At 44.3% G+C, this 20426-nt stretch overlaps 5 non-coding genes across 5 annotated transcripts; all 5 read left to right on the top strand.

Moving 5' to 3' along the window:
• Positions 1-584: 584 nt before the first annotated feature.
• TRNAR-CCG lies at positions 585-657 on the top strand. The gene has a single exon. It is a non-coding gene; the product is annotated as a tRNA-Arg (tRNA).
• A 2969-nt stretch (positions 658-3626) lies between these two features.
• On the top strand, positions 3627-3699 carry TRNAR-CCU. The gene has a single exon. It is a non-coding gene; the product is annotated as a tRNA-Arg (tRNA).
• A 7613-nt stretch (positions 3700-11312) lies between these two features.
• TRNAP-UGG lies at positions 11313-11384 on the top strand. The gene has a single exon. It is a non-coding gene; the product is annotated as a tRNA-Pro (tRNA).
• A 1922-nt stretch (positions 11385-13306) lies between these two features.
• Positions 13307-13378, top strand: TRNAP-AGG. The gene has a single exon. It is a non-coding gene; the product is annotated as a tRNA-Pro (tRNA).
• Positions 13379-15707: 2329 nt separating this feature from the next.
• Positions 15708-15780, top strand: TRNAR-CCU. The gene has a single exon. It is a non-coding gene; the product is annotated as a tRNA-Arg (tRNA).
• The last annotated feature ends 4646 nt before the right edge of the window (positions 15781-20426 follow it).

Genomic DNA, 20426 nt, shown 5'->3' with positions numbered 1-20426 from the left:
TTCCGACTCCATCCCTTCACTCCCTTCCCGGGGGTGATCCGGGCGCAGACTGTAACCAGCCTGCAATAAACATCGCTGTGCTTACTTAACGTGGCCTTCTACCGGGGTTTAGAGGATCACTGCGTGGTGCAGGGTCAGCAAGTTCAACGAGGTGGGGCTGGGGGTCCCGAAGATAGCTATGGGCAGGGATCCTGAAAAGGGCAACAATGTGCACAAGCACCCCTGCTCTCAATCCCACTGAGACCATGTGGGAGACGCGGCACCATCTACTGGCAGATTCCCGCAGAGACCGCTGCAGCAGTCCGAGGCTGAGCCAGCGGGAACCCCTGACTTAAACTGGGGTGCAGAGAGAATGAAACGTGACTGCGGTTCACCAAGTTCAGGGTGCGGGAGCTCGAACTCACAGCCCAAACAGGCCAGACCAGCCGGCAGCCGGGCAGTGCGCGATTGGTTAAAGCTTGGTCTTCTTTTCGCTCTGGAAGCAGCGGAAGAACAAGTACGAATTTTACTCATGCGCACTTCAGTGTGCTGGAAGGCGCCTGCGTTAACTTTATGAGGCAAATTGCGCAGGGCATTTGTAGTGGGGCCGCGTGGCCTAATGGATAAGGCGTCTGATTCCGGATCAGAAGATTGAGGGTTCGAGTCCCTTCGTGGTCGTTTCTGCGTTTTTGAAGTTTTTTTTTTTTTTTTTTTTCTTAATTAGAATTATCCTTTTTCTCTGGGATCTGACCTGGGATATTTAGGGTTGAGCTAGTTGCTCTCTAGGAAGTGTATTCGAAGTTTAAGAACCTAGGACAAGGACTGAAACTTGGGCATACGCGCCGCACGCGGGTGCACTGACGTCCCCGGAGACCCCAGCCAAGAGCTCCCGCTGAATTCAGTTCTCATCTGAGTAGGTGTGGCCCGAAGATCCAGGGACCCGTGTAGTCTGGATGAGCCTGCAGGGCACAGATAGGAGCCCCTTTCCTGAGGCGGGTCCCTCGGTTCTGGACGCCCGTGACCACAGCAGCACCCCGGATCTCACAGGCCAGGGAGCGAGTCGGTCCTGCAGAGCGCAGGCCAGGGCAGCCACGATGACAGACATCAAACTCAGATCAATTGCTTAGAATCTGGCATTCCCTCTGACCCATGCCCTTTAACCCAATTTTATTCATATTCTGAAGACCCATGTGTTCAAAGATGATGGATTCGAATTTTTTACTGTTCTTTCTCCAGCTCCTCCTACACCCCCTTCTCATCGTGATGTCAGTAAAGAGTTTACAGAGCAAACTGGTTTTCAATTCATCTATTCACACGTATTTTAAGACATTAATCATAATACCTACAGGGTTTCTCTTAGTGATTCTCGTTTTAGTTCATTTTCCTATCCTACTGCTTCTTGCCTTCTTAACTTTTATCTATTTATCCCGTTTCTTTTTTTATTTATTTATCCCGTTTCTAATGTTACCTTTTTGATCTTACATTATTCTAAGGAATGATTGTTCACCATCTATACCTGTCTACTCTTTGGTTCAAAGTTGAGCTACACGGATGAGTTTTGTTCCAGATTTGAAGAGTTAGTAAGGGCCATAATCTTGGGGGTTTCATCAGTCTCTCTCAGACCAGTAAGCCTGGACGTTATTAAGATTTGGGTAATAGCGTCCACTGTCTAGGACCTTCTGCTGTGATCTGTTCTGGAGCAGTCGGCAGCGGCAGTTGGCACCTACACTGTGTGGTTCTTTGGCCTAGAAGGTTGAAGGACTAGGCTGTGCTCCTGTGTATACAGGTAAACATGGGAACAAGTGTCCTGCTCTCCCACAGGAAAATGGTTAATGTATTCTAATTTAGGAAATATAAAGTGACAGAAGAAGACTAGGATTATTGGGAGAGGGGGATGACTGAAAGAATATAATAGATTGGTTGGGTCTCTTGAAATGATACTTTTCCTTGGATTGTTTGTGTAAGTGGATGTTGAAATATTTAGAAACAAAAAGTAAGTGCAGAGTTGAGTTAACCTAAAAAAGGACAACAACAACAAAAGTCTTATCCAAAATCCTTTGGTAAAGTGAAATGACTGAGGTACACAGAAAAATATTCTCCCGCTGGGATAATGAGAAAATGTAGGCAAAAATTTCACAGGGATAAGTTTAAAATATGAAGGGAAGGCAGAAAGAGAGAAGAGCAAATAGGAAGGACATTGTTGTTATGGGTTGTTAAGTGGACTGCGACTCATAGCAACCCTATGCACAATTGTTCTGTACCCTGTCCTAACCTGAGCCAATCACACTATCTCCAACACACCATTACCCTAACACCCCAGTTATTGTGTCGATACATCTCAGCCAGGGTCTTCCTCTCCTGTGCTGTCCATCTACCCTTCCAAGCATGATGTCCTTCTCCAAGGACTAGCCTCACCTGGCCACTTGCCCAAAGTACGGGAGACAAAGCTTCAAAATTCTTGACTTCAAGGAGCAGATTAGTTTCACTCTCTAGAATAGACCTGTTTGTTTTCTTGGTGGTCTGTGGTATGTTCAATATTCTCCAGCACTACAACTCAAAGGCATTGATTTTCCTTCTGCCATCCATAGTCATTGTTCCACTCTCTGATGCATAGGAATTAATTGCAAAGACCATGGCCTGGACCAGGCATGCCTTAGTCTCTAGACTGATATTATTGCTCGTCAGCACTCTGAAGATATCTCTGACAGCAAATTTTCCTAGTGCAACTTGTTTTTTGATTTCCTGACAGTTGGTGCTAAGTGTGTTGATCGTGGAACCAAGCAAATGGAAACTGTTAACAATCTTAATCTCTTCTTCATCTATCATGGTGCTGCCAATTGGCCCAGTGGTGAGTTGAACTTCGATTGATATTGAAGGCTGAAATCCTTGACCTTCTGCATCAAAAAAGCAAATTAAAAAAAAAAAACAAAACAAAACCAAGTGGGGAAGTGGAGGGAGAGGTAGCAAGGTGGGTGGAACTGGTGAGGAACAAAAATTATCCAGTAAAAAAGTGGCAGAAAGTAGAAAAAGAATAGCGATGGGGACAAGTAGCAAGTAGGAAAATAGTCGCAAGTAGGGGCAAAAGTATCGGGGGGTGGGGGGAACAATAGGGGAAAAGAACAAGTAGACAAAATTACATACCACATCACCCAACAGGGGGTGCAAACCCAGAACCCTGAGATTAACAGTCTCATGCTCTAGCCTGAACTAGCCGGTAAAGTGTCACTACTCTTAAAGGGCTCTGAAGTTGATGTGTTCTCCAAACAGAACTGCGGAGGAGGATGGGAACAAGGACCAGCACTGTGCCCTTGCCCGTTTTCTACATGATTGCACTCTCCATTGTGCAATCTCCATGGTATTCCCTTTCCTTTTCTCTCACCTTCTAAAATGAGACTCGCCAAGGACTTGAACCCAGAATCCAACCACCCTAAAGCAAAAAGTCATACCCCTAGACCAACAAAAAACCTACATGGACTCCCTGTGTGCGGCCTCTGTGAGGTGTGAAGCCGGCTCCGTGATGAGTGAGGCTTAAAAGGAGATGAACCCAGTGTAGACGCTGAAGGTCTGGACGCTGCCTACAGGTTGTGTACAGCTGCCAGAGGGAGATACACGCCTGCTCTATGATCAGCAAGATGCTCCACTTGTCAGCCCCGGTGGCCTAATGGATAAGGCATTGGCCTCCTAAGCCAGGGATTGTGGGTTCGAGTCCCACCCGGGGTAATGAAGACTTATGTTTTAGACAGAACTAGGGCGTCAGTTTAGTTCAGTTTAATAACTCAAATAACAGTATCCTCATTGACGCAAAAAAGTGACCTCATTATTCCCAAGTACCAAATTATACCTTTTAGCATTCAAAAGGAAGTGCCTGCTTCATTTAAATTACATGCAAAACATTATACAAAAAGGTTATTAATATATAAATGGTAAATTCTGATCTATTAAGAGTTGTACTACTGACCCAATGGCCATGCCTCTCTGCTGGTTCGAATCTACCCCACTCTGCAGCAGAAAGTTGGAATCTCCTCCTGTGAGATTTATAGCCTCTTCCGATTCGAGGGCAATGAATTGAGATGAATATATTAGAAAGTTAAACAAGCTTTGAAACAGGAGTGGCATCCATTTTCAAAATAGCTTGCCTCTGGAAACCCTATGAACTTGGAGAAATGAAGAAAGTTATGCAAGTGTTCTGATCTTTCGTTCATAGAGTCGCTATGAGTCGTCTACGACTCGATGGCTTTTAACAACAACAACAACAACAACAACAACAACAACAACAACAACAACTTTGAAAGAGTTTCAATATATAATTAGCATACTAATAAGATGCAATAAATGCGTTGACTATAAGTTACATATTTAAAATGTGTGTATTTTTTTTCCCTATATTTTATTAATTTTCATAAACATTTACAGAGATTTTGGGTTTCCATTCATTCCTTGTTGCACTATTCTCTCTACCCTCCACCCAGTTTGTTCTTGTCCAAATGCCACAGTGCTTGTCAAAGCCAGTTCTGATTAATCTTCTTTGTCAGTGTGTCCTTTGCCATTCCCTATCACTCCTCCCTGAGAGAGACTTCACCCTGAGTCATAAGGAAAAGGGGATGGCGTATTCTCTTAGCTACTTCCTGCTGAAAAGGGACGCTGTGGGTTTCAGGGTGAAGATCTTCTCTCACTACTCTAAAGGGCCCCTTTGGCAGTAGGAAACACATAGACTATTATGGAGATTGATTTTGGGATTTAGATGCACTCTTATTGATTGTGCTTGGCCGTACATGTTCATATCCTTGAAGATGTATCATGGGGGTGTTGCAACCTAGAAGGCACAAATTTGACTAACAAGTTATAAGTACATGAGTCCAGAAATTATGGAAAAGTAAAAGAAAAGATTCTTTCATTGTTTTACAAACCCTCCCCCAGGTCCCCTCCACCATGTAGCCCTCGCTCTAGACTCCTGTGATGACAGAAATACCTAGTTATATATCTCTTTTAAACAGTTTTCTCCCTCCTCTGTTTCAGTGCAGTATACATTATTGAACTCATCTTACTCAGTCTCTCCCTAACAGTGGCATCATGTAATATTTGTCCTTTTGTGACTGGGATATTTCACTCAGCATAATGTTCTCCAGAGTCAACCATTTTGAATAATATTGCATGAGTTCCTTGTTTTTAAATGCAGGATAGTATTCCATTGTGCGAATATACCACAGCTTCTCTAGCCATTCGTTTGTTGATGGGCACTTAGGTTGTTTCCAACTCCTTGCTATTGTGAACAAAGCTGCAATAAACATGGGTGTGCATATATCTGCTTGGATGTCAGCTATGGTCTCTTCAGGGTATATTCCCAGTAGTGGAATTGCTGGGTCAAATGGTATCTCTATTTGCAACTTTTTGAGAAAGCGCCATACTGCTTTCCACAGGGGTTGCACCATTTTACACTCCCACCAACAGTGAATAAGGGTTCCAGTTTCTCCACAACCTCGCCAGCATTTGTTGCTTGCTGTTCTGTTAAATTTTGCTATAAAATGTGTGTATTTTAAAATTCACTCTACTTGAACGTGTAATGGAATACTGATTCATTTTTCTAGATGGGCTTAAATTGTACTATGGTTACAAATATATATTTAAAGTTATTTTAGAAACATGCAAAGAGTTTATAGAGATTACATTATACATTATATCTTAAAGCTGGTTTGTGTTACAAGAATGGATTTGCAGGCAAACAGCAGACAAGGCTTCTGGTTTTTCTTTGCCTTGGAGTTGAGTACGACTCATAGCGACCCTATGAAGAGCTGTCCTGAGCCTGCCCTATCCTGTGCAATCCTCATCAAGGGGGTGGAAAATAACCTACTCTTCACAAAAATTAACAACACAAGACTAAGACTTAGGGCTGCATTTGCCCAAAGTTAATGTTCAGAAGGCAAGAATGGGCAAGACAGGAGGATTATAGTAAAGATGAAACCAGGGAGGAAGGAAGGGAAATGCTGATGTATGGAGTATGGAATACAGTGTTACTAATGAGAAGGGTGGACACAAGGGATGTATCCTATCTCCAAATTTTTCAATCTATATGCAGAACAACAAACAACAACAACAACAACATATGCAGAACAGATCATCTGGGAGACTGGGCTCTATGAGGAGGAATGTGGCATCAGGATTGGAGGAAGGCTCATCTACAACCAGCATTATGCAGATGACATAACCTTGCTTGCAAAAACTAAGAAGGACTAGAAGCACTTGCTGCAGTCTTCAATATGGATTGAAGCTCAACATCAAGAAAAGAAAAAAAAAGATTCTCACCATTGATTGGCAGCATCATGACAGATGGTGAAGAGATTGAGATTTGTTAACAGCTTCAGTTTGCTTGGCTCCACAATCAACACTCTTGGTGGCAGCATTCAGGAAATCAAAAGACGAATTGCACTGGGAAAGTCTGCTTTCAGGGACCTCTCCAGATTACTGAAGTGCAATGAAGTCAATCTGGAGACTAAGATGAGCCTGATCCAGGCCAACGGTTTTTGGAATTACTTGCTATGCGTCAGAAAGCTGGACAATGACTAGTGATGATAGAAAAGAGAATTGATGCCTTTGAGCTGTGGTGCATGGACTGCTAGGAGAACAAACAGTTTTGTCCTACAGAGGGTGAAACTGGGCTGGTCCTTGCAGGCAAAGATTCTGAAGCTTCGTCTGACATAACTTGGGCATGCTGCAAGGAAGGAACAGTCCTTGGAGAGAGACATTAAGCCTGAGAGGGTGGAGGGACAGCACAAGAGAGGAAGACCCTTAATGAGTTGGATTGATTCAGTGACTGGGGTAATGGGGGTAGGTGTGTCAGAGACTTTATAGTCGGCATGGGATAGAGCAGGGTTCAGAGCTGTTGTACATAGGGTTGCTATCAATCACAAGTGACTGACCAGCACATAATAACAACAATAACAAATGTTGACAAAATGTATATACCTTGTTGACTAGAAAACTAACTCTGCAAAATTTCACCCAACACATACACACACACTCTGAAGCAGCTTTAAAAGGAAAAGTAATAAATGAAATAACGTGTTATATGAAGCTACAGACATATTTATGAGGTGATTATAGTGAAGGAACCCTGGTGCTTTGTGGCTAAACAAAAAATTTGAGGTTCAAAGCCACCAGCCACCCTGTGGTGGCAGAAGAAAGACGAGGCATCCTGTCCTGGTCAAGAGTACAGCTCTGGAGTCCCTGCAGAGCAGCTCTGCTTTGTCATATAATGTTGCTAACAGTTGGACCAAACTGACAGCAATTGAAAACAAAATCTTTATTATTATTTTATTCATTGTTGCACATTCTCCCCCCACCCCCAGCCCACCTTACAATGCACCCACTGTTCCAGATTGGTTGCATTGTATTAGGAGAGTCTGCTGTTAAGGACTTCCTTAAAGTGCTGAGGACCAATGATGTCAATATAAAGAGTAAAATGCCTCTGACCCAGATCATGGGTATTTTGGTGTTGTGCAGTTGGGTTTTTTTTTTCTTTCTTTCAGTCACTTGCTATGGTCTGAAAGTTGGATAATAAATAAGGATTACAGAAGAAGAATAAATGTTTAAATTTTTTTTAATTTTATATTGGTTTGCTTACAAAGTTCATATACATTGTGTTTCACGCTATCCTTCATTCACTTTGTGTTTAATTCAATCATTTCCATTCATTATGTTTTGCAAAATTAATCGTCATTCCACAGTATCTTTCCAGAGACTTCCCACTGGATCTCTCAATAAGTGAGAATTACAGAGGAACAGTCAGTGTTTTTGAGTTGTGGTTTTGGAGAAGAATACTGACTTTCCCTTGGACAACTAAAAGAACAAACAAGTCTGTGTTAGAGAAAGTGCAATTGGGATATTCCTTAGAGGTGAGGATGATGTTTTGTCTCATATACTTTGGGCATGTTATCATTGCAGAAGGACATCATGCTTGGAAGAGTAGAGAGTCAGTAAAAGAAAAGAAGCCTCTGAATGACATAGATTGACACAGTGACTGTAACAATGGACTCAAGGGTTTCAGAGATTGTGAGGATGGCACAAGATAGGGCAGAGTTCAGATCTGTTGTTTATAAGTCGTACTTTGATTCAATAGCACCTATAAACAACATCCAAAGGTTCCAGTTCAAGTCTCAAACTCTACTCTTTCCCCATGATAGAAGGTTTAATGTTGCAGTGTAATCAATTATAAGTTTGTTTTTTAGCAATAACAGCTCCTTTTTGAGCTCCAATCTTTCCTTAGTGTGACTCCTGCAGGCAAAGCCTAGCAGAGGGCAGGCTGGCAAAGGAGAGTGCAAACCAGTGAGTTTGAGGTGAAAGATAATGGCTTCATAAGGGGTGCATATTTCCCTTCTTCTCTCACAGTCCCCTTCTGGGAGTGCTTCCTTAATAAACTGTTCTCAAGAAGATCCCTGTCTTAGGCTTGCTTTCAAAGAACTTGTTTTAAAACAGGCAGTATCAAAAACAGGTGGCTCTAGGAAACAGACTGAAAATTAACTTCTCAAGTTGCATGAATTGCTGGTTGGTGGCAGTGAGTCCAGGGGATAATCTTGTTGGTCTCCTGCAGGCTGACAGTACAAGGCAGTTCTGAAGAACTGAATTTAACTGAGTTAGAGCAGAAGGAAATAGACAAGGCTAGAGGGAAGGAGATGGGGCAAAGGAGGGATAAAAGTGGGGAGAGGAGGAAGTCATGGCATAACAGAATTTGGTGGGCAGAGGGAGAGGGTGAGGGAATTAGAAAAGATCCTAGGGAGTCTGAAAAGTCAGGTAATAGTGGGCGTAGATCAATGGTGATTAATTTTTTTATAGCTTATAACACAATTTTTATTAGAAAAGTTATACATAACATAGCACCAACTATTTTCAAGAACAATATTAAACCAAATAAACAATAAAAACCAGACTAAGAACATGTGTAACAAGAAACTAGTGATCTTTCTACAATCAAACATTTCATTATCTACAATGTCTTTTTACAAAGGGGAAAACCCCATGGTTTAGAGGCACATCATATTGAAAATAAAGCTGCAATAGCAATTTTTAAACAATTACCATTCTCAAGAAACTGAATTATTAAAACAATTATGAGTTCACAAATTTAAAAACACTTCACATAATTTTACATTGCGTTGAGTAAACACTTGAGTCTGAGTTTCAAGTGATTTTTCCCCCATAAAAGTGCCAACACTTTTGCTAGAACTTTCAGTGTGAGTAATTTTGCCCTAAAAAATAAAACATGTTTTGGTTATCATAAAATAGTCACATAATCTTTTTTTTTAAAAAAACATTTTTGTTATTTTTTGTGTGTACCACCAAATCAGATCTGACTGGTACAGGAGGAGATTGTTCCTCCTCCAGCAGAGGATCTGATGTATTTGACCCACACACCTCTGGGATTGCAGTGCAGCTTCCTGCCAGTAGGCCACCAGAGCTTCCTTAATAGTTACACAGTTTCTGATGATCTCTGGTTAATAAAACCTTTATTTGAACTTGTGTCTTTCTCCACTTAAATTAAAAGAAACGATATAAGATTTCTGTTGCAAAGCTGTTAAAATAAAGATCCAAAGATCTTTAGGAGTGTGCAGCACTGGAAAGAGAGATCAGTACTAAAACATACAATAAAAATTGAGAAGCTATTAGGGTTTTTAAAATCATTTTTTTATTAGAGAAGCCATTAATTTTTTACGCATTATCTGCTTAAAGCCCAAGTCAACCAGGTGTATAATTTCTCATCAATCTGTACTTTTAAAAGGTACAGCAATTTTTATTTTCATGATCTCAATATTCAACAAATATATCCAAACATCTTTTAAAAACCTTGATTTTTATCTCCTGGAAACTTAGAAAAATTTTTAATAGTTCTTTTTTTTTAAAAAAAACACACTTGTTTCTGTTCATTTTGGAGCCTCAATGAAACAACAGATTTCACGATGGTAAGGTTCACTGTGAGGACTCACCTTGAAAGATTTTTTTAAACCAACTAATTGCTAGCTGAAGGGAATCAGTTCACAGCGCAATTCTATATCCACTCTTGCTTATTATGTAGGTAATAGGTAATTTCACTTTAAAAACATAACTCAGGAGGACCATCTCTGTCTTTTTAGGTCTCATCACTAAGCACAGTGGTTAATACAAAGATTGCCCGTGGTACTTGACAGGAAAAGAGGTTCTGTTGTCAAATACTCATACTATAGTTTTAAATTCAATTGTCAGAGGGATTTTCCAGACACGTCTATCTTTGTAGTAATGACAATGAATGGGAATGATCGTATGAAACAGTGTGAACGAAAAAAAAAAAACCCCAAAACTACCAACACATCAACAAAAAAAATTATGATGCAATGTGGGGAAAAAAGGGGGAGGGGGACATTAGCTTGGGACAAGCATTGGTGTGTTTTCCAAGCTGGGAGGCATGAGAGCTTTCTTCTCAGGGATCTGGACTTGCATCCTACCTTGATTCTTTCCTATTGCGGGAGCAGAAATACCACATGTAGCTAACTTCATTCTTTAAGGGTTTAGGAGACTTACTCAAAGTCATTCAAGATATAACTTAGCTGTAAGAGTCAGGTGGCGAATCCCTTAGGGAGGTTTCATTGCTATCCTGGAGGTTGTGCTGCCCTGGCAGTTCGGATCCACCAGAGGCGCTGTGGAAGGAGGATGGGCAATTTTATTCACCTTGTGCGAATTGTATCCTATAGAGGTCTCCGTGAGAGGATATCCTCCTTTTTTTTTTTATATCCTCTGTTTTTGAATTTCATTCCGGGTAGTTCAGATGTACACCTCCCCCCCCGCCCCTCCCCCCCACTCCCCTTCCACCTCTTTTATGTCTTGTGAGAGGAAAGGTGTTAGAAGACCTATTCCCAGAAAAGCTCCCCATCGCTCGGGCCTGGAATGGGTTAAGGGTGTCCACATGCCACTGTAATGCTGCCAATAGTTGCTTGGTTTATCACATTATGGGGGTTGTGAGTGAGTGAGTGAGTGAGTGAATGACTGAATCTCCTAACACGTCTTCCGCACTGCACTTTAACATGCATGTATTTTTTGGGACACAATTCATTGGGGGAAGCAGATAAACTCCTATTGAGGCTCTTGCAGAGTTGGGTTTCCCCGAAGGGAGAGACCCGCTCTCCGGGAGGAGTCTGGAGGCGCCCCCTCTCGCGAGTCCTGGCCTAGCCCCGGGTGCCAGGGCCCCTGGACCCTAGGTGCCAGGAGTCATCCCTTTACACATTGGGCAGGACGCAGGAGTAGGCTTCTGGAGAGGGCGGAGCGGCCCTGTCGATCACCAAGGGAACATGTCAACTACGTATTAGCAGGCTGGCTCGTTGGTCTAGGGGTATGATTCTCGCTTTGGGTGCGAGAGGTCCCGGGTTCAAATCCCGGACGAGCCCTTTTTTTTTTTCTGTTCATAAGGATCGGAATAATCTGAGGCTGGATAGGAAAAAGGGACCGAGGGCAGCTGCGTGCTGCGTCCTGGTGCGGGGGTGGGGGGGAGGGTGAGGGGGGATGGACGGGGACTATGGTAGTCAATTATGTTTTCTCTTGCTTCTTCCTTGCTTTCCCCTTTTTGCTGTAAAAGGTGACACATTTAAAACCTGAGCGAACTTCGGGTGCCAGAAAGTTCCCGCACGCAGGGGGTAGGGGGACCTGGCCGGACTGGTCTTCGGAATCGGGATGACCACAGGCTACTCTCAAGGGCGAGGGGCGTCATTTCTCCCCTGGAGGGACAGCGGAGACCAGGGCTTTTGTCCTCAGGCCCCTTGGAAAGCGCGTCTAGACGCCGGGTCAGCGTCGTGCTGGGCGGGGAGGCTGGTGGCGCAGGGTCCTGGCTGGGAGGACCCCCCCCCCCCATTTAGTGCAGGCGACGCCAGGGGAACCCGATCGTACTTCTGGAAGCCTCCTCCGCGTCCCTGGGTCTGGAAAACTGAGTCTCCATAGACAGGGAGAGGGCAGCAGTGGGCGAAAGGCTGGCGCTGGCTGGAGTATTCTCCTGCGTCCTGACCCTTTGAATTACCTTGCTTTTGAGAGGAGACCACCACCGCCTCCACCGCAAACGAGGTCTCCCCCCCCAAGGCTTCCCCCTACCCTGCCTAGACGCCCCCAATCCCCAATGCCCTCCCCTCCCCACTGCAGCCTCCAAGCATTGCTAGCTCTTCCTAGAGCCATTTCTCCCTCTCTCACTTGTGGCTTAAGCCCCCACGAACTCACATCCCGCTCTCATCCCAGTCCCGCTCACCCGCATCTCCCGTCACTCCCACTACCCCTCCTCACCCTCCTTATACCCTCTTCTGCCGAGTTCACTCCGACCCCCCTTACTCCCCTCAAACCCTTCATCCCCTCTCACATCCTCCCGCGTTCACTCCACCGCTTACCTCCCCACTCTTGCTCACCCCTACTTCCCCCCCGCATCCTCTTCATCCCCTCTCACTTCCCCCATTCACTTCCCACTGTTGCTCAACCCGCTTCACCACTCTGCTCACACCCCTTCCTCCTCTCTCACATCCCCCATTCTCATTCCTCCTTGTCCCCCAACCTCACTGCTAACCGCCCTCCCCTACTCATCTCCCTCCCATGCACATCCCCCCTTCTCTTTTCCCCACCTCCTCCCCTCCTCCATGCTCATTCCTTCTCCCCCCACCTCTCCACTCTTGCTCATCTTCCCTTCTCTTCCACCCTCCCCGCTCACCGCCTTCTCCCTCCCGTCTTCCTCTCCCTCCACGCCCTCGTTCCCTCCCCGGGCTCACCCTGCCCTTTTGATTGGTGATCTGTTCCCTGCCCTGAACGACCTCGTAGCGGAACAGGCAGGTGTGAGGTTCTGGGAGTCGACCTCTGCTTGGTGTTAGAGCAGAGGTGGCCCCTCGTGGGTCAGAGCCCGGTGTGGCAAGGGTGCTGTAGCACCGCTCTGCGCAGTGTTTCCGGGTATCTGCAGCAGGTTTCCTTTAATAAAATTGCGGAGCAGGAGGCCGGGACCGGAGCCTCTGGACGCCTGCAGCACCTCTGAAGCTCTTAGCTCAGGTTGGAACGCCCGGCTCCCCAGGCGAGAGACTCAGAGTGGGCTCGCTTAGGGAAATGACAAATGACAACCTCAAAAAATCCAGACTCCCAAATAACCGGACTGAGGACTTGAGAACAGGGAGTCTCAGTTTGGAACGACGTGGAAATTCCCTATGCCCTGCTGTCCTGGGGACCTGGAGCACATACGACCCCCACGAAAGAGTGAGTCGGAGGAGGAAACGAGCCTAGCTCAGGTCAACCGGGCTGGAGTCTATCTGCAAACTCACTAAAATTTACAAGTAAGCTCTCTTAGCACCTTGGCTCGTAGGTCTAGGGGTATGATTCTCGCTTAGGGTGCGAGAGGTCCCGGGTTCAAATCCCGGACGAGCCCTGCTTTTATAAGGGAGGATTTGGAAGCTCTGGCAATTAAAACGACACCTTAGGCTCCCCCCGGACGTGAGCCTGGCGTCTGAAATACCAGCGTGTGGAAAACCTGCAACTTCCATTCTTGGAATGGCACAGTTACTAGACCAGTGAGCTCAGCTTGGAGGGGGACTGGGTGCGGTTCTGATTTGCTGCTTCCGGGTGAATCGTGGTTCATTGGACCAAACAAAAGGAAAAGCCTTATGGCTCAAAAGATTTAGGCCCCATGGAAGGTGCCCCAGCTCTGTGAACTGCACAACTGCAGACAGCGCTTTCTGAGCGTTGGATCCACTAAGGATTCTAAACGAGGCATGTGAAGTCATGTAAAGCATACTGAAGAATGAAAAAACGCTCGAGTTAATACAGGGGCTCAAACCGAGGATACCGAGACTTGAAAGTGCCATGCTCTACCAATTGAGCCAGGAAGCGAAGTATGCATAAAGCTTGGAGTTAGTCTATTCACAGAAGAAAGGACGGGATCAGGAAAGGGGATTCTGATCTCCCTGGGACAGACCGCAGTAACCCACTTGGATCCCTGAATTCAGCAGGTTTTCTTGTGCGAGGGCTGGTTTCCTGCACGGCCTGGACCTTTGATGTGGATAGCAGAGCCCTGCAGGATGGGCATGGGGTGCTGTGTCCACGGTCAGACAGACGGACCTACTGACGGCGGCTCAGTTCTCTGACGCGCTTTTCCTTATAGAACTAGGGACTGAACTGGCCACGCAGTACATGGACTCGAGGCTCAAAACGGGAACATAATATATCAAAGGCCCACTCTCAAGTGTGAGTGTTTTAAACTCAGGAGCTTAAAAAACAGTGGTTAGATCCACCCTATCCACTCTTCCAGGTGACGCTTCCTTTTTAAAATTATGTTAATAATTTAATTCCACTTTCAGACAAAAGATAGGCCCACAAGGGGAACAAGAACACAAACTCGGTAAACATTCCTTCGAACAATCAACTCTTCAAGATCGAAAGGGCAGCATTGCTCGGAGATAATAAATAAAGCTTAAAAGGCAGGAGGGGGTAGAGAAGAAAAAATAGACTCGGTAAGAGTGCCATGGGGGGCCTGCAACCAGTCATGAAGCACAAAGTGTAAAAGCAGTTAAATGAAAAACCACTTTGTTCAGTAAAAGTTCATCCAACCCACAATTAAAACGGGGGGAAAAGAGAACTTTTTAGTGAAGCCTCAGAGACTTAATTTTTTTTTTTTTTTCAAACCTTCTATATCTGTCCTAAGAGCGAACAGGCGGTGTTAGAACCTATGACGTGGCTGTGGATGGTGGACGGGAAGGGGACGTCGGGATATTCGTTGGTGTCCCCGTATCTCCCGCGAACTGCTTTAGGTTCAAGGCATCAGGATTGGAGGGCAGGAGGAAGGGGGAGCTGGCAGGTCTCTGGCCTTGCTATAAACGAAGCGACTTCCTCCAGGGCCAGGAGCTGGGGTCTGGTTCCCTTCGGAGGAGTGTCCCGTCCACTGGGATTTCAGACGTGAGAGAAACGTCCAACACGCGGGGGAGCGCAGACCTGTCAGGGCTGGGAATAGAACCCACCAGTGACAGAGGTAGACGGCAGCTCTCTAACCAGTGATCAGAGGAGATGAAGGAATCTTAATTGAATCCTCATTGAATCTTAACTAAATCTTAATCTGAGTTCCCGCTTAGTGAATTTAAAAAAAAATTATCTTGTAATTTGAGTGCAAGTTTACAAATCATATTGATTTTTCATTCACAGATACTTTTAATGTCAAAGTGTAGAAATATACATGGAACCTTTTATAGGTGAAAAGATGAAATTTGTGCTTTTAAATATTAAGGGTCTGGGAGGTGAACGGGATGATTCTAACGAGAACCGGAAGCGTAGGGAGAGAGGGACCGGGTTCACAGCCCGGCAGTGCCCTCTAGTGTCCCGTCGGGGAAACTCCGCCTGTGGGACCCCGAGGTTGGGAGTCGGGGGTGGAGGGCAGGGTTGAGGGCTCAGGGGGCGGGCTAAAGGACGCACGCCGGCAGGCGCTGGGGTCGCGTAGGCCGCGCGGGACGCCAGATCCCGCTGCACGTGGGCTTGGAAGGGCCTAACCTTCAAATTGCCTCCAGATCTGTGGCCACCCCCAGTGATTTAACTGGCGTCCTGGAGGCTGAGCTCCCGCCGGGCGTTGGGACCCCTGGTGGACGCGAGTCTTTGAGAAAAGGAGGGAAAGGATTTGGAAAACTGGGGATTAAAAAGGCAAAGGCTCGACTGGGATTTGAACCTCAAAATTCTTATATTCAAAGAAAGAGTACGGCGGGTACTGACTGTAAGCCCCGGTGGCCTAATGGATAAGGCACTGGCCTCCTAAGCCAGGGATTGTGGGTTCGAGTCCCACCCGGGGTAAAGGGATTTTTGTACTTTTTAGACTTTCTGGGCAGAAATAATCCAAAGTAGTTCCAGAAAAGGGGACCTAGTTCGGGATCAAGAAAACGAGGACTGTTCTAAGAGATCAGCAAGAGGAAAACGATGCTGACGTATTTTTACTATGTAGTGTGAAAAGTGCCAAATTCCAATCCTGGAACCCCGTTTTAGGTGACTCCCCTGGAAATGAGAGCTCTAGTTGCCCAGGTGTAATCCCAAAAGTTAAGTCAAAGGCTCTCCCTGCTAGGGAAGGACGGAAATCTTTCGTGAGATTTCCTGCCTCTGAAAAACCGCTGGAGGATCAGCTACGGGTTCCGACTAGAGGGCACACAGGACCTGGGACATCCGAGGGATGCGGGTTGTTTTACTAGTGGCCTGCCTTCTGGCAAATCCACGTCTTCAAAACTCAGCTGGAAAGAAAAAATCGAGTTGGAGCTGAAGGAGACCTTCCCTGGCATTTTGTCTTAGATCTCCAACAAGGAGAACCGAGAAAGACCCAGTAACAAAGACGAGGTACCCCGTTAGATGAAGCCGAATGACAAACAAATAGTACAGAATTATGTAGATTGTGGGCTTATAAAAGGGATCCAATGTAGGGCTTGAACCCACAACCCTGAGACTAAGACTCTCATATTCTATCAACTAAGAAACCTAGGCAATTTCAGAAACCACTTCTGCATTCCAGAAGTTATCAAGAGACTGGGAACCTGGACTCAAGCCACTCCTACTGGCAACCCTCTATGGCCACTTGGTGCCTGGGGACAGCCAGTGACACCAATGAGGATTGAGGCTACTCCAAGGCCACCTTTCCCCCAATCCTCTGCCAGGACACCCTTAGTGTCTCCGGAACACCCGGTCCAGCACGCTGGGACTCCTGACGCCTCCGGGGGAGCCGACCCTGCTCAAAATGAGAAATGGCCCCAAGGTGTGACCCAATCAACTGTGCTTTTCTTTCAATTATTTTTAAGATGGAACGAGTGGATGAAAAAGATTTTAATACATACAGATAGACTCAGTCTTGGAAGATTAACATGATGAGAAGGGATGGAGAGGGGAATAAAAATTAAATGAACAGATCAGGTGAAGGTAAAGACAATTACAACAACAATTATGTATCAAGAAATTGTGAAAAACTGCACAACACGGATGAGTCTAGGACAAATTTTGTCCTTTTGATTACAAAAGGACACAAATCAGTCATATAAATCAGACACAAAAATGTATTATAAGGCTACTTACTATCATGTAAAACTAAAGAACGATTTATACTCAGATAGAATGCATTTTAGATGGTTAACAGAGTTGAAAGGGAAAGAGAGGGGAATAAAATGGAATAAATAGATAAACTGGGTGAAGAGAAGGTTAGACATTGAAGTTAATGAAGTTAATCAATTATAATTAGTGTTAGAAAGCAAAATATAAAAAAATTAAAAACCAAAATGTTTACCAATGACTGAATGAAAAACCAATATGATTTCTAAAAATACACTAAAAATATTTAAATGAAGCAAAACACATTAAGCTAAATTAATTAAGTAACTTTAAAATTTCTAGACACAAAATTCCATCCTGTCCTATTTGGTCTCAAACCCTTAGGACCATTCTCACATTTTAACCTTCTTTACACTCGAGGTTCTTACCCTGAGGTTCTTACTCCTTTAGAGTTTCAGAGATTGGAACTTAGACTCCAGAGGATTCTCAGTGGTAAACAACTGAATGTCTAATATTGTCTTTCCAGAGATCAGTTTAATTGAATTTACACTTCCTTCACAGTGCAAAATCCTTCACACTTTCCAGGAGCTTTATTAAGAGTGGGTGATCTGCACACCCATGTTTATTGCTGCTTTGTTCACAATAGCAAAGAGCTGGAAACAACCCAAGTGCCCATCCAAAAATAAATGGATAAAAAAAAAATGAATGGATAGAGAAGCTATGGTATATTCATACAATGGAATATTATCCAGCACTGAAAAACAAAGAACTCATGAAATATATTACAAAATGGGTGACCCTGGAGGACATTATGCTGAGTGAAATATCTCAGTCACAAAAAGACAAATACTGCCTAATGCCACTGTTATAAAACAGGACTGACATGGGGGTGGAGGGGAATCTAAGAAAAGAGGGATAAATAATGTACACAGCATTGAAACAGACTAGGGAGAGAACTGTACAAACACAATATATGATTAGGTATTATTGGCATGACAAGAGTCCAGAATAAGAGCTGCATAGTAAAGTGGTCTGGAAGGAGGCTGTATAATAATGGAAAAACTTTTTTTCCAAAGGAAATAGTGAACTGGGGCGGGGGAGAGGGGGCAGGGAGGAAAATGTATAACTATAATTGAATGGAAATTCAAGTTCTTTATAAACTTTCATTAAAACATAAATAAAAAAAAAAAAAAAGAGTGGGTGACCAAAAGAAATGATTATATGGGATTTGAACCAGGAGCCTCTTACACCCAAAGTAAGAATCACACCTCTAGGCCAACAAGCCACCATCTCACTGTTCTCTCCTGTAATCCTTGTGGAAGCCTGCTGACTCTGGCCTGATTGATTTTTTGTTGTTGTTGTTGTTGTTGTTGTTATGTGCCGTCGAGTCGCTTGCGACTCATAGCGACCCTATGTACAACAGCCCTAAACTCTGCTCTGTCCAGTGCCAATCGCACAGTCTCTGATACACCCATCCCGATTACCCCAATCACTGAATCAATCCACCTCATAGGGGGCCTTCTCTTCTGCGCTGTCCCTCCACCCTACCAAGCATGATGTCCTTCTCCAAGGACCTGTCCCTCCTTGCAACATGTCCAAAGTATGTCAGACGGAGCCTTAGAATCCTTGCCTCCAAGGAGCAACCCGGTTTGACCCTTTCCAGGATGAACCTGTTTGTTTTCCTAGCAGTCCATGGTATCCTCAATACTCTTCTCCAGCACCACAGCTCAAAGGCATCAATTCTCCTATCCTCCTTAGTCATTGTCCAACTCTCTGATGTATAACAAGTGATAGCAAAGACCATGGCCTGTTTCAGATACACCTTAGTCTCCAAAGAGACTAAGAGACAGTACCCTGGAGAGGTCCCTAACAGCAGACTTTCCCATGGCAATACGTCTTCTAATTTTCTGGCTACTGGTGCCGAGAGTGTTGACTGTGGAGTCAAGCAAACTGAAGCTGTGAACAATCTCAATTCTCAATCTCTTCACCATGCACCGTGATGCTGCCAATTGGCCCAGTGTCTTCTTGACATTGACCCTCAATCCCTGATTATTAAGTCAGTCTTTTTTCCTGGACTATTTTTGTCGTTTTTTTTTTTTTTTAACATAGCCTTGGCACATATAGTCAAATTGACATGTCTTTTGATATGGAAGGATTCTATGTGAAAAATATTGAATGATGCAGGAAGCATCAAAAGAAAGTGAAAAGAATATACAGAGTCATTGTACCAAAAAATAATTGTTGATACTGAACCATTTCAGGAAGTAGCATATGATCAAGAACTAATAGAAGGAGGCATAGTACTGGATATGCTCACTAGACTCTGCAGGCAATTTGGAAGTTTGCTACCTGACCAATTGACTGAAAATGATCTATATTTGCTTCCATTAAAAAAAAAAAGGAGTGCCAATACAGCATGGAAATTATAGAACAATATCATTAGCAAGCAGTGTAAAATAAAATTTAGTTTAAAAAACCAATAAAAACAATATCATTAATAGCACATGCAAGTAAAATCTCATGGAAGAATATTTTAAAGCAGCTTGGACAATACATTGACAGGGAACTATCAGAAATTCAAGCTGGATTCAGAAGAGGCTGTGGAAATAGGGATTCACAATCAACATCCATAGTAGGAACAGTCAAGAAATTAAAAAATATTCTGCTGTTGTTGTTAAGTGCTGTTGAGTCATAGGCAACTCTAGCAATCCAATGAACCAAAGTTCTTGACACTTGGTGTGTGACTTTCATCCATTCTACAGGTTCGTAGGGTTTCCAGAGGCAAGCTATTTATGGAAGTGGATGCCACTCCTGCTTCCAAGCCTGTTTGAATCGGGGAGCACCACCCAACACTGTCCACCATGGGTAACCATTATCGCATTTGACACATCAGTGTCACAGTGTTCAGCTTCACAGCGACTACAGGTTACCTCTGTATGGCAAGTGGACACGCCAGGGCTATATGATCTAGAAGACTGAACAAAAACAAGGAAAAACAGTATCTTACCATTCCAGCACGCCCAAATGCTGGCCAACTCTGGGCCAGAGACCCCCAGTTCATCTGGCAAGTCTGCTCTACTGATCCCCATTGGGGCACAGAGAAAGCCACAAGCTCCTGGAGCCTTCCTTACCTGCCTCTCCCCAAGAAGCCAGAGGCTCCGTGCAGCTGGCACTAAGTCTCCCAAGACAAGATATTCTACCTTGAGAAAATCTTCTTTCATGGACCTCTCCAAAGTACTAAGAGCAAAGATGTCAGTTTAAAGACTAAGGTGTACCTGATCCAAGCCATGGTTGTTTTGGGGTTAGGTTTTGTTTTTGTTTTTGTTTTTGTTTTCCTTTGTATGTGTCTGAACATTGGACAATGATTACTGAAGAAGAATTCATTATTTTGTGATTTGTAATGTTGAAGCATAGTA

This window comes from Elephantulus edwardii, unplaced genomic scaffold (genome assembly GCF_000299155.1).
Source record: "Elephantulus edwardii isolate Elephantulus edwardi_28Jun2011 unplaced genomic scaffold, EleEdw1.0 scaffold00209, whole genome shotgun sequence".
Lineage (NCBI taxonomy): Eukaryota > Metazoa > Chordata > Mammalia > Macroscelidea > Macroscelididae > Elephantulus > Elephantulus edwardii.
The sequence above is the reverse complement of the archived record's forward strand: the minus strand, read 5'-3'. Positions and strand labels throughout refer to the sequence as shown.